General features: G+C 44.0%; 1 protein-coding gene across 33 annotated transcripts in view; it reads right to left on the bottom strand.

The window, feature by feature from the left end:
• LRRFIP1 (LRR binding FLII interacting protein 1) overlaps positions 1-13,152 on the bottom strand; it is a 245,806-nt gene that overhangs the window by 208,148 nt on the left and 24,506 nt on the right. For 9 of the 33 annotated variants that reach the window (XM_034426191.3, XM_087885594.1, XM_087885621.1 and 6 more), the window contains exon 1: positions 2,044-2,207. The exons of the other annotated variants lie outside the window; for them this stretch is intronic. The gene's annotated coding sequence lies outside the window, so the exon portion shown is untranslated. Of the gene's footprint in view, positions 1-2,043; positions 2,208-13,152 lie in introns of those variants that run through there. 33 annotated transcript variants of the gene reach the window in all.

The following is a 13,152-nucleotide window of genomic DNA, read 5'->3' as shown; positions in this document are numbered from 1 at the left end:
TCGTCGTGCTATAATAGTGAGGCAGACAAAATGGCGGCCGTCAATCAGACCATTGAGGTGGTGCTCACAAACAAGGGGCACTCTCTGTCACAAAAGGGGGCACAAAGCTCCACAAATGCAGGACTAGGAGCCAAAGAAGTGATGTGGATGACAGAGCCGTTCCAGATATCAGTCCCAACGGCTCGCTGCCTGAGAAGAACGGGAGCACGAAGCTCCACTAAATACGAAAGGCTGTGGAACGGGGGCGCGAAGCTCCACTAAATGAGAAAGGCTGTGGGACACAAACAGCCGCTGTAATCCAGGCGGCAAGAGTGGCTTCGTAGGCGAAAGAACAAGCGCCGTTCAAACTTCCAAAGTCCACAGGGCTTGCCGCTAAAGAGGCTAGGCGCAAAACAGTTGAAATGACAGGCACCGCTTTCAAAGTGAATTTGCCGTAGCAGAGGCTTGGCGCAAAAAGTCAGACAAAATGGCCGCCGCCACAGCTCCGTCAGCTCAAAAATGCTGTCAGTCAGTCAATTGGCAAGGAAATCGCGTGCCAAGAGAACAATTGCTTTAATGCCCCAACCAGCCGTGAGCTGAAAGCCGTCTCCCCCGAAGGAGACAGGCAACGAAAACTGCCCAAAGGCACCAGGAACAGCCAATAACAATGACCAAGTCCAAAACAGTAATTACACTCACAAAATGTAGTCAGGCAAATCCGAAGTCAAGATGGGAGAGAGAGGATCCATAGTCAAAGGCAATCCAAGTCAAAAAAGCCAGAAAGACAAACCGTAAAAAGCCAGACAAAAGTCAAAGGTAGAAATAAAGCCAGAGCTAAAGACCCACACGCCCGTCCAACTGATGGACTGAGTCAAAAACTGGCCTGCCTGGCAACAAGGGCAGGACTTAGCAATATTGACAGACTCAGTCCATCAAGCTGATTGGGCGGGTAAGTCAAATTTTAGTAACATCCTCCCCTAACAACTGTGTAATAAAAGCTTTTTCATGTCTTAAAATATTTTATCTCCTTTCAATAACTCCATGAGAACAATTCTAGAGAACAGAAAATGCTGGCTCACTGCTTTTACTCTGCTGGATTTCTTTTAACTGACTTTAATGGCACTGCAATTTCATGTAGGAGATAACTCATGAAGTTATTTCTTCAGAACAAAAGTGATGCATTTGTTAACTAAAACTCATTTATAAAGTATTTACATAACAATAAAATACCAAAACAAAGAACAATTTTCCATCAGTGCCACATCTATAAAGCTACGTATTTCACTTCATTAATATTTAAGTATTAAAAAACAGATTACAAACATATTACGTATTTGTACTCAAGCCCTTGTAGACTGAGTATTCATCAGCTGCTTGGAATGGAAATTTTTAGTAATATTTGTTTTGAAAATTGTACTATTTCACCTTCCTAGAGTTAGTATTGATTGATAGGTTACTTATAACTTTCCCCTGTAAATACTTTAATGAAATGACATTATAGTACCTTATTTGTACAAAATACATTTATCCTTTATCATTATATAAAGAGCAGCACTTAATCATAACTTGAATTAATCTCTAAAACAAGTAAGCAATCAGACTTAAATGAAGAAGGAAACTGGGGAATCAAAAAACTTTGTTCAGTTTTAATATTAGTTTTTCTGGTACATTATTCAAATGAGAGACAAGATAAGCAGTATTTGAGTATCTTACCAGTATTTGAAATCTAGTCTCAAGAATTCAAAAATGAATTGCAGAAACTATTAATCTTCTAAACAAAACCAGGAAATAGAAGCTTTATAATTCTATATAAAGATTTTAAAAACTGTCATTTCATTTTTATTTTTTTCATCTGTTTATTTGAATTTTAAAGTTTCCCTATCTAAAAATAATTCTACTTCTGTTGTGGGAGCAGCCAAAGTAATAAGAAGAAATTAACTGTACTGCTTCTAGAGGTTTCTCTTTTATTTTCCTCTCCAAATTTTCTGAAGAAGATGGAGAATTATCCAAAATTTTCAGTTCTCAAGTTTATGAAAAATATTTCCTTTAATCTCCCACTCTTACCTTCAAAATCTTCAATATGAAGTATATTAGGCTTCCCAGAATGTATACTGGAAATATATGCCTCCCTTTCCCAGAGTGTATACTGGGAAGAGAGGGAAGCAATCATTTAGAACACTACTCCACCCCACCATTAGCTGCAAATCCTGATGCAGCAAGCAATCATTAGGCTAAGAACAATGCAGAAACAAGCACAACCAGATTTTCCTCCTTTCAGAGACACAAATTACAAATATAATTGCAACATGTCAGAATTTCTACCAGCCCAACAGGAAGGGGGAAAAAATGCTGCCGTCAACGCCCCCAGACAAACTTCATAAGGGAGTCAGGAAAAGGTGAAGGCAAAGTTTTTCTGTCCAATTGTGTCTGACTCTAGGGTGCAGTGTTCATCTCCATTTCTTGGTCGAGGGAGTCAGCATTGTCCAAAGACATTTTCTGTGGTCAGGTGGCCAGTAAGGGTATATGCCAAAGGTTCATGGAACACTGTTAACTTTCCACCCAAGCAGTATCTATTTATCTTGCATGCTTTCAAAACTGCTAGGTGGGCAAGAGCTGGAACAAGAAATGAAAGCTCCCCCATTGTATGGTGCTTGGGTCTTGAACCCAGGCTGTCAACTTTCCAGCTAACAAGCTCAGTATCTTTAACAGCTGAGCCATGGCACACCTTGGGAGTCAAGAAGTTTTTTTAGAAACACTGTAACAATTCTCAGCGCTAATACAGAACTTTACTCATAAAATCTAATTTGTACACAGGAAGTCTCAATTTCCAATACATTAAATTGTTAAGACATATTCCTCTATTGTTTTAAGTTTTAAAATCAAAGGTCTGTAGTTTAAGACTCCACACACTGACAGGTGTTACTGTGCTCCAATTCCATTTATGAGGTGTGTCTACAATGATATTTGTCCAAAATCTATTTATTATTAATTGGGTACATGAAAATTAGGCTCTCTGTCATCTACCCAAGCATCTATATATATAAAAGCACAGTACCACTCACGCATCATCACAAAATCTCCAGAACCATAAAGCCTACAAACTTGAAATTTGCCATGTATGTTCTTCTTGGCTTCTAGGTGCTCACCAAGAAAGGATTTTTCAAAATGACCATCAGAGCATTAGTATTTCCCATTTTAACACACTCTGATGCTAAGGAGTTCTACTCCCCCTCCCCACCTGAAAAGACATCTGTTCCGAATGCAAAACACAAGCAGAGGAAAGGAGTTTCAGTTTTACTTTCACAGCAGCAAGCAGGGGATAGGATAGGGGAGGCTTCTGTGGGGCAAGCCTGAGGGAGAGAAGGGGGATAGGATAGGGGAGGCTTCTGTGGGGCAAGCCTGAGGGAGAGAAGGGGATAGGATAGGGGAGGTGTCCTCTTCTCTTTTTTTTTCTAAATAATTTTTCTGTTTTCTATCACAATTTTCATCTTTATCACACTACATAGTATATTAGGTATTAGGTATATTAGGTATATATGAGGTATTAGTATACCTTTTTCTTATATATATTATAATTCATGATTATATATTAACAACGTACCTTGATCTGTCCAGCGTGCTTGTTATAGTTACATAAATATATATTCATTTTTATCACATCTTATCTTACTTTAACATCCTTAATCTTTACTTCTATTCTCTAACCCAGTGGTTCCCAAAGTGGGTGATGGGATGCCTTAGGGGGGTGGTAAGAGGCAAGGGGGGGCGGCAGGGGGACGCTAGAGGCAAAAGGGGGGAAAGGGGGCGCTAAGTGGCAAGGAGGGTGGCCCCCACCCTTTGGCCTGTGCCTCACAGCACTTACCTCCTTGCAAGCAAATAGCAAGAAAAAACAACTCCTTTCAGCTTCAGCATAGGCTAATTAGCCCGTTGATTAGATTGGCCTCCTGACTTTCAGCTGATTTGCTCTCAGCTGTTTTGCACAGGGCTCTGCTGCTTGCTGCAAAGAGCTAAATTGCTGGAGCAGATTTTTTTTTTCTCTTTGTGCTAATCAAGCTGAAAACGAAATTGAAAGTAAAGCAGGCTGTTTGCTGTTTGGCGGAACGAGGCAAAATTAGGCAGAGGCAGAGGGAGATTACTTTTTCTTCTTTTTCCTCACCAAAAAAGGTAGGTGCAAACAATGGAAAATTTAGGGCAAAAGAGGAGAATTCAAGATTTTAAAACACAAAAGAAAAAAAGGAGAAAGAAAAAGGCAAAAATGGGAAGGGAGAAAAAGAAAAAGAAATGAAAGAGAAAGATGTTATACATATTTAGAATTGAAAAATGAATATTAGTAAGAAATAAATGGGAAATCATGATTGTAAAAATGAAATGAATAATAATTGGAATATTTGTCTTTGTATTTTTGAAATCTAGACAATGTCTAGATAAGTTTTTTTTATTTTTTTTAAAAATATGAATAAGTATAAACTGTAACAATTGAAATACCTTTAATGGTATATGGTGGTGAAAGTAAAAAGGATTAAGTTGTAGCTTGGATAACCGCTAGAACATTTTTAAATTTAATTAGGGAAATTGTAACAATTGAAATATTTTTAATTATATATTGTGATGAAAGTAGAAATGATTAAGTTGTGATTTGGAGGATTATATGGGCAAAACTGTTTGGGTTATTGGGAGACTTTAAGATGTGAAAATGAGTAACATAAGGGGAAAGCTCTATTTAACTAGGGAATTGTAATAATTGAGATACTATTAATTGTATATTGTGTTGAAAGCAGAAATGGTTAAGTTGTGGTTTGGAGGAATATATGGGGAAAATTATTTGGTTTATTAGTATTGATAAATATAATTAATTGATTTGTAAGAAATTGGATTGCATGGAAATAATTGGAATATTCATGTTCATATTGATTAATATACAAAAAAGATAGTTATATAACTAATTGATTTATATTAAAATGTTGAATTTTAATATAAAAATTTAATATAAAAATATAAAAAACTGTAATATTACATAATTAACCAATGTGAGGATGGATATAAAAATAGATGACAATGGGAAGGGGTATAATATAGAATAGAAGGGAAAAATTGAATTTGATTAAGATTAGAGATGAGGATGAAGGGTAATATTGGTTTTTTTTTAAAAATAGATGGGGGATAAATATGGCAAAAAGAAAATATAGAAATTGTAAATTTAATTGAAATGACTAAACACTGTTTAAATTTGTGAACTGGCCAAATACTCTGTTCAAAGAAAATACATTGTATGTTTGCATGTGTGTTTCTAATTATTGCTATTTATTCATATTTGTTCTCTTTTATTCTTTAAAGTTTAACAATTCATTCTTTATCTTAATATCTTTATATTTGTTTGGGGTTGCCTTTCTTCCATTTCATCTTTTTTATTGTACAGCAATCAAACCTACCACCTCTCTCTCTTCTTTCCTTCTTACTTTCTCTTCCCCCCCTTCTCCTCCTCCCTACTTCCCCTTTTCTTTCTCCTTCTCCTCCTCTCTTCCTCCCTCTCTTAATTTAATTTAATTTAATTTAATTTCCAATTTATATATCACCCTTCTCCCTGAGGACTCAGGGCGGTGTACAGCCAAGATAAAAAACATAGAATACAAATATTAAAAAACATTTAAAAATATATATAAATTTTGGCCCGAAAGTTAAGAAATCACAGACTGATTAAAAGAATTTAAAAATTTCTTCTTAAGCCAACCCGGCTTGCTGGAAAAGATGGGTTTTAAGGGAACGACGGAAGGCATTGAGGTCATGGATTCTCCTTATCTCCGGGGGCAACTGATTCCAGAGGGTAGGTGCCCCCACAGAGAAGGCTCTCCCCCTGGGGGTCACCAGCCTACATTGTTTGGCTGATGGCACCCTGAGAGGCCCTCTCTGTGGGAGCGCACGAGTCGATGGGAGGTCGTCGGTAGCAGCAGGTGGTCTCGCAGATAGCTAGGCCCTATGCCATGGAGCGCTTTAAAGGTGATAACCAACACCTTGAAGTGCACCCGGAAGACCACCGGGAGCCAGTGCAGCTCGCGCAGGAGCGGTGTTACATGGGAGCGCCATGTTGCTCCCATCACTACCCACGCTGCTGCATTCTGGACCAGCTGGAGCCTCCGGGTGCTCTTCAAGGGGAGCCCCATGTAGAGAGCATTGCAGTAGTCAAGGCAAGAGGTGACGAAGGCGTGAGTGACTGTGCACAAGGAATCCCGATCGAGAAAGGGCCGCAACTGGCGAATCAGGCGAACCTGATAAAAGGTCCCCTGGTAACAGCCGTCAGATGTTCCTCCAAAGACAGCTGCCTATCCAGGAGGACTCCCAGATTGCGAGCCCTTTCAGTGGGGGCCAAAGACTCGCCCCCAATGGTCAGTGATGGAGTCAACTGACTATATCGGGATGCCAGGAGCCACAGCCACTCAGTCTTGGAAGGGTTGAGCTTGAGCCTGTTCCTCCCCATCCAGATCCGCACAGCCTCCAGGCACTGGGATATCACTTCAAGGGCATCGTTGGGGTGGCCTGGGGTGGAGATGTACAGCTGGGTGTCATCAGCGTACTGATGGTATCTCACCCCAAAGCCACGGATGATCTCACCCAGCGGCTTCACATAAATGTTGAACAGAAGGGGCGAGAGGACCGATCCCTGCGGCACTCCACAGATGAGAGGCCTCGAGGTCGACCTCTGCCCCCCTGCCAACACAGACTGCGACCGGTCGGAGAGAAAAGAGAACCACCGCAACACAGTGCCTCCCACCCCCAACTCTTCCAGCCGGTGCAGCATGATACCATGGTCGATGGTATCAAAAGCCGCTGAGAGATCTAATAGGACCAGAACAGAGGAACAACCACTGTCCCGAGCCCTCCAGAGATCATCCACCAACGCGACCAATGCCATTTCCGTGCTGTGCCCAGACCTGAAACCTGACTGGAACGGATCTAGATAGGATGTTTCCTCCAGGAATTGCAGAAACTGTTGCGCGACCACACTCTCAACAACCTTCGCAATGAAGCGAAGGTTGGAGACAGGACGATAGTTAGCCAATATTGCCGGATCCAGGGACGGCTTCTTGAGGAGAGGCCTCACCACCGCCTCTTTCAGGGCAGCGGAGAAGTGACCCTCACTCAAATACGCATTAATGACGCCCTGGAGCCAGCCTTGTGTAACCTCCCGGGAAGCCAGTACCAACCAGGAGGGACACGGGTCCAGTAAACATGTGGCCGCACTAAGTCTCCCCAAAATCCTGTCCACATCATCGGGAGTCACAGCATCAAACTCCTCCCAGATAACATTCTCAAGACTGTTCCTCGTCACCCTGCCCTGATCTACCCAGTCAGAGTCCAAATCCCCCCGGATCTGAGCGATTTTGTCATACAGGTATTGTCCGAAATCCTCCGCCCTGCCTTCTAAGGGATCCTCCCGCACTTCCGGATGGAGCAGGGAGCGGGTCACCCTAAACAGGGCGGCCGGACAATTCCCTGATGACGCAATAGAGGCGGAAAAGTAGTTAGACTTTGCCGTCTTTATCGCCACTAGGTAGGCCTTAATATGCGACCTTACCAGTGTTCGGTCAGATTCAGCGAGACTGGCCCTCCAACCACTCTCCAGGCATCTTTTCCGGCGCTTCATTTCCCTCAGCTCCTCAGTAAACCAAGGAGCCGCACGGGATCGGCACCGGGTCAGAGGCCGCAAAGGCACGACTCGGTCCAAGGCCCCACCAGCCGCCAGATCCCAGGCTACCAGGTCCTCGGCCGAGTCATGTGCTAGATCCTCAGGAAATGGCCCAAGCTCCGTCTGGAACCTATCAGGATCCATCAGGTGCCTGGGGCGGATCCATCTAATTGGGTCCGCCTCCCTGCGGCGAGGGGTCGCGGTTCGAAGATCTAGCGAAGGAGTGAGTGGTCAGTCCATGACAAGGGTTCCATGTCTATATCCCCTATAACAAGACCACTCAACCACTGGCCAGAGACAAAAATCAAGTCCAGAGTGTGACCTCCCCTGTGAGTAGGGCCATGAACTAACTGGGTCAGGTCCATGGCCATCATGGAAGCCATGAACTCCCGAGTCACCTCAGACGTTTCACCAACGGATGGCAAGTTGAAATCACCCATGACTAAAAGCCTGGGTGTATCTACTGCCACCGTGGCTATCACGTCGAGTAGCTCAAGTAGGGCTGTTGCCACGCGGCAGGGAGCCAGGTACGTAAGCAACAAGCCCATCTGGACCCCACGGCCCCACCTCACAAGGAGGGACTCACATCCGGCTATCTGAGGCACAGTGGTCTCCCTCGGACCCAGATCCTCGTTAATAATAACCGCCACCCCCCCCCGCCCCTCCCCTGGGCCCTCAGCTGATGGAATGCTCTGAAGCCTGGTGGGCACATTTCAACCAGAGGGACGCCACCCTCCGGGCCCAACCAGGTCTCCGTAATACCCGCCAGGTCCGCTCCTCCCTCTTGTATAAGATCGTGAATGAGGGGGGCCTTATTGACCACGGACCTGGCATTGCACAGCATCAGCCGAAGGCCCAGCTCCTGAGTATCTAAGCCACCTAGTATCCGAGCGGAGCCTTGGGGACCGAGGCAAGCAATTGCTCTCAGACAGCGAGTGTGAGCCCCCAACACCTGATGTGGTCCCCTGCTCCCGCCATATCTGCCCCTCCCATCTACCGTGCCGATGGTACAGCCCTCATAGATATCGTCCCCCATCCCTTTCCCAATCCCTCGTCCAATGCCCCCCAAATCGTTACCCTGTGCCGGGCACGGCTCTGACCCTGGTGGATTTCCCCCCCCCATCCGCCATAGTCGTCTTCCCAGTATCTTTAAAATAATAATTACAACCCCCCCCCCGGAACCCTTAAAATCTTAAAAAATTTCCCTAAAAAGCCCCATAAATTCTTCCTTGCTCCATGCCATCTCTCCGGACTCCAAAGTCCGTCATCGAGATAGGCCCTCGATAATGTGGGGGGCCAAATCTGCGAGAGGGGAGAATCTCGCAGGGTGAGGAGTTCCGACACCGAATACATATAGTCATCAGGGGAAACAAAGTCCAAGGATGGGGGGACCGCTGATGTTACAGACATAGGGAAAATTCCAGTCCATGGTCAGGCCGCCAAGCTCCACTGTCCTCTCACGACAGTGGCTAAGGAGGTGCATATCATTCGACCCCGAAAGTTTCCAGGACGGCCATCTCTCACCAAGGCCAACCCATGGAGACTTTGATAGAAAGCTCAGGGGTGAGGATAGCCATATTCCGCCTCCTCGGGCCTTATGTCCATAGAACCAGTATCCCTCCTGGGATTAGCGGCATCAGGGAATCCAATATCCAGCTCAAAGGAGGTTTAAGTTCGTAAATGTTCGTCAAAGAAGTTCTACATGGTAGGGAATCCAAACAGGCCAGATGGAAGTGGGGAAATTAGGGGTAGTTCAGCAGGCCAAGATGGATAGGAAGCTATGATCGTAATAGGCCAATAGGCCAAAACTCAGTCCGAAGGAAGGAGGGGGGGGGATTCAAACCGCATAAGTTTGTAGTCATTTTCCGGCCCCAGTAACCCTCAACCTTCCATTCTAGTGAGTAAAGCTCCTCTATTTCGTTCCCCCCCATCCAGCTCACCCTCTTACCCTCTCTCCTGCTCTAATTTCCCTTCCCTTCCTTCCTCCCTTCTCTTCCTTCCCTCTCTTTCCTTCCTTCATCTCTCTCCATTGCTGTATTCATTTTCAATTTTATATTTTCCACTATGGAGTTCAGGCAACCCCAGTCTTTCTTTCATTTATCAAGTATATTTCTCAAAATTTCCCCTCATCTTTTTAATTATTAGCAGTATATTTCATCTTATTCCATTTTTTCTTTTAAATATTTACTCAAACAATCTTCCAATCCTTAGACTTTTTACTTTTAACAATATATATTTACTTTACTTCTTACAAGTATATCATTTGAATCATTTTTTGCATTTTCATTTTAATTCAGTTTTACATTTAATTTCCATATTCAATTAATTCTTATATTATAATTTATTCTCTCCTTTAGTGCTTCTTCCAATATCATTCTTTCTTTCACATTACATTGTTCTATTTTTCATTTAACAGCATTTTCACATATAATTTCTACAACTAGCATCCTTCTCTTTATTAACAAATTAACGTTTTCACTGACTCTTAACCATTTTCTCTTAGTCTCTCCACAGTTCTCTTTCTAGATGTTTTCCTCCCTTTCTCCCATTTCTTTACCTTCTTTTTCCTGTTCTTATATCTCCTTCAGCCTTTTTCCTTTAATTTTAACTATTATTTTTCATTCTCAATCTTACCCCATTTATTTCTCTTTTCTTCATATTTGAGATGTATTTTCCCATATCCATTTTTATTCTATCACTATTGAATCCAGTGTAATCATCTTTATCTTTTTTCAATTATTTCCTTTTCAATATTATCTCATTTCTCTTACTTCTCATTCATCTTTCTTTTTTTTGCAAGCTAACCAATTCTCTGCTTCTTTATTTCCCTTAAATGCCTCCCTTACTTTTTGAAACATCTCCCTTAGTGTCCCATATTCATCCTCCCAATCTTCCATATTTTCAATTTTAAAAGGCTAGGATTTTTAAGCTTATTCTTTTCTTTTACATATGTTGGGGGGGGATGCTTTTCAAGGAGCCACAAGGGGGTCTGAGAGCAGAGTCATTCTGACAGTGTCTTTTAAAATTGCTTGGAAGACCCATTTTTTCCCTAACAATAATGGTTTGTATACTTTGGAATAAAACATATACCTGGAAAAAGTACTTGCAAAACGTGGACAGAAGGAAAAGAAAGGCAGGACTGGACTCATTATCAGTAGCTAGTTAGTTCATTGTTATTAGTGACTCCCACTGATTCTAAACTCATTTTAAGACTGGGATTGATGACTACTGAAATTTAAGTATTCAACATTGGTCTCAGAAATCTTTGATTTGAACTATCAAATCTCTGATTTGAACTATCAAATCTTTGATTTGAACTGAGATGAACTATGGCAAGAAAAATAGTAAAATGGAGCAAAACTCATTTAACCATAATAATTTCTAGATATTTTAAGTGTAGAGAATTCAAGTGTTGAGAATGACCCATTATTTCATCTCTTTTTCCGCACTAGGTACCACTATTTGATTTCTTTTCATTTTATTCAAATAACAACAGAAAACCCAATACAGTTCAGTATGAATTGGCTTTCCAGTCCTTCCTTGATGCACTTTTTCACATCGGTTATCTAGTTTAAATGCCAAAGAAAAATCAATAATATATTTTTCAGACCTTTAGAGGATCACACTGTCAATTGTTCACACTGCTCAAGCAAAACTAACAGGTGTGAAGGGGCGTTGGTCCTACCTGAGACGCACCTTCTCGTTGGGTGGAGACAGCAGCCAGGATGGGGTGTGGTCATCTGTTAGGCCGATAGACTGAGCCCATCAAATTTGCTAAGTCCCGCCCTTGTTACCGGGCAAACCCAGCTTTTGGCGAGGACAAGAAGACAGGCTCGGCGTGTGGGACACCAAGAACAGGTTAAGGAAACAAGACAGGTAAGAAACCAAAACAAAGGGCCAGACTGGCGAAAGAGAGGGAGGGTCTGGCTGCTGTCTCCACCCAACGAGAAGGTGCGTCTCAGGTAGGACCAACGCCCCTTCTCCATTGTGGGTGGAGACAGCAGCCAGGATGGGACATGCCAAAGATTCACGTCCCTACGGTCGGGTGGGACCAGTCTGGTCCGAAGTCCCCTCCCCAGAGACAACTCGCTGTAATACTCTACGGCCAAAGGCGGCATCTGCTGAAGCAAATTTGTCAATTTTATAGTGTTGAATGAATGGAGAAGGCGATGTCCACGTAGCCGCTCTGCATATTTCGAGCAATGAGGCCTGAGTAGCCCAGGCTGCCGATGTCGCAGCACTGCGGGTAGAATGCGCCGTCAATCGAGATGGTCTCGGGAGAGATCGTAACTCGTATGCTTTGGATATCGTCTGCCGGATCCAACGGCCAATGGTCGATGAAGACACCTTGGAGCCCAAGGATACCGGTAGGAAAGAGATAAAGAGGGCCTCCGATTTACGGAAAACCGCCGTCCGCTTAATATAGATCCGCAGGGCCCGTCGGACATCCAAAGAGTGCCACCGCCGTTCAAGTCCATGGTTCGGATGAGGACAAAAGTTGGGCAGGATGAGTTCTTGCATGCGATGGAAGGTGGTGTTAACTTTAGGTACAAAGGTTGGGTCCAAACGGAGAACCACACGGTCGGTATGGAACACACAGAGGTCCTCCCGGATTGAAAGAGCGGCCAACTCAGAAATGCGTCGGGCCGAGGTGATTGCAACCAAAAAGGCGACCTTGCACGTCAAAAGGCGAAGGCTAGTCGTGCGCAAAGGCTCGTATGGAGCTGACGTAAGGGAATTTAGAACAACCGAAAGGTCCCAAGTTGGATATCTGTGCAACACAGGAGGGGAAAGGTTTGTAGCCCCTCGCAGAAATCGGCGGATTAAAGGGTGTTGTGACAAGGAGGATAAAGACCCAACAGTAAGGACCGATGAGATCGCCGCCACTTGTCTCCGCAATGTGTTGGGGGACAGTCCGTTGCGAAGACCTTCCCTTAAGAAAACGAGAACATTAACAATGGAGGCCTGGAGAGGGTGAACCGCCGCTCGATCACACCAGGCACAGAACGACTTCCAAGTGGCCGAATAAATTCGGTCCGTAGACGGCCTTCTCGACGCCTGAATAATAGAAATCACGTCTGGAGGAACGTTGACCTCCCGAAGTGCCTGCCGCTCAATCGCCAAGCGGTCAGACGGAGCCACTGTAAGTCCGGATGTGTCAAGGTCCCTTGGGTTAAAGCGTCCTGCGGTTGAGGAAGTTGCCAAGGTTGGTCTATCGACAAAGATACGAGGTCCGCAAACCAAGGTCTGCGTGGCCAATGCGGGGCCACCAGAATGATCTCCGCCTGTTCCATCAGCAATTTGCGAACTACCCGGGGAAGCAGAGGAACCGGAGGAAAGGCATAAAGGAGCCCTGGGGGCCACGGGCAGCGGAGAGCATCGACGGCCTCTGCCTGAGCTGACGGGAACCGTGAGATGAATCGCGGCAGCTGCGCATTGTCCGACGTGGCAAAAAGATCGACCACCGGCATCCCGAAACGCGACGTGATCTG

The sequence above is a fragment of the Pantherophis guttatus genome, chromosome 1 (genome assembly GCF_059756535.1).
Source record: "Pantherophis guttatus breed Tessera chromosome 1, ASM5975653v1, whole genome shotgun sequence".
In the NCBI taxonomy this organism is placed as follows: domain Eukaryota; kingdom Metazoa; phylum Chordata; class Lepidosauria; order Squamata; family Colubridae; genus Pantherophis; species Pantherophis guttatus.
Note: the sequence above shows the minus strand (reverse complement) of the source record. Positions and strands in the feature narration are given on the sequence as shown.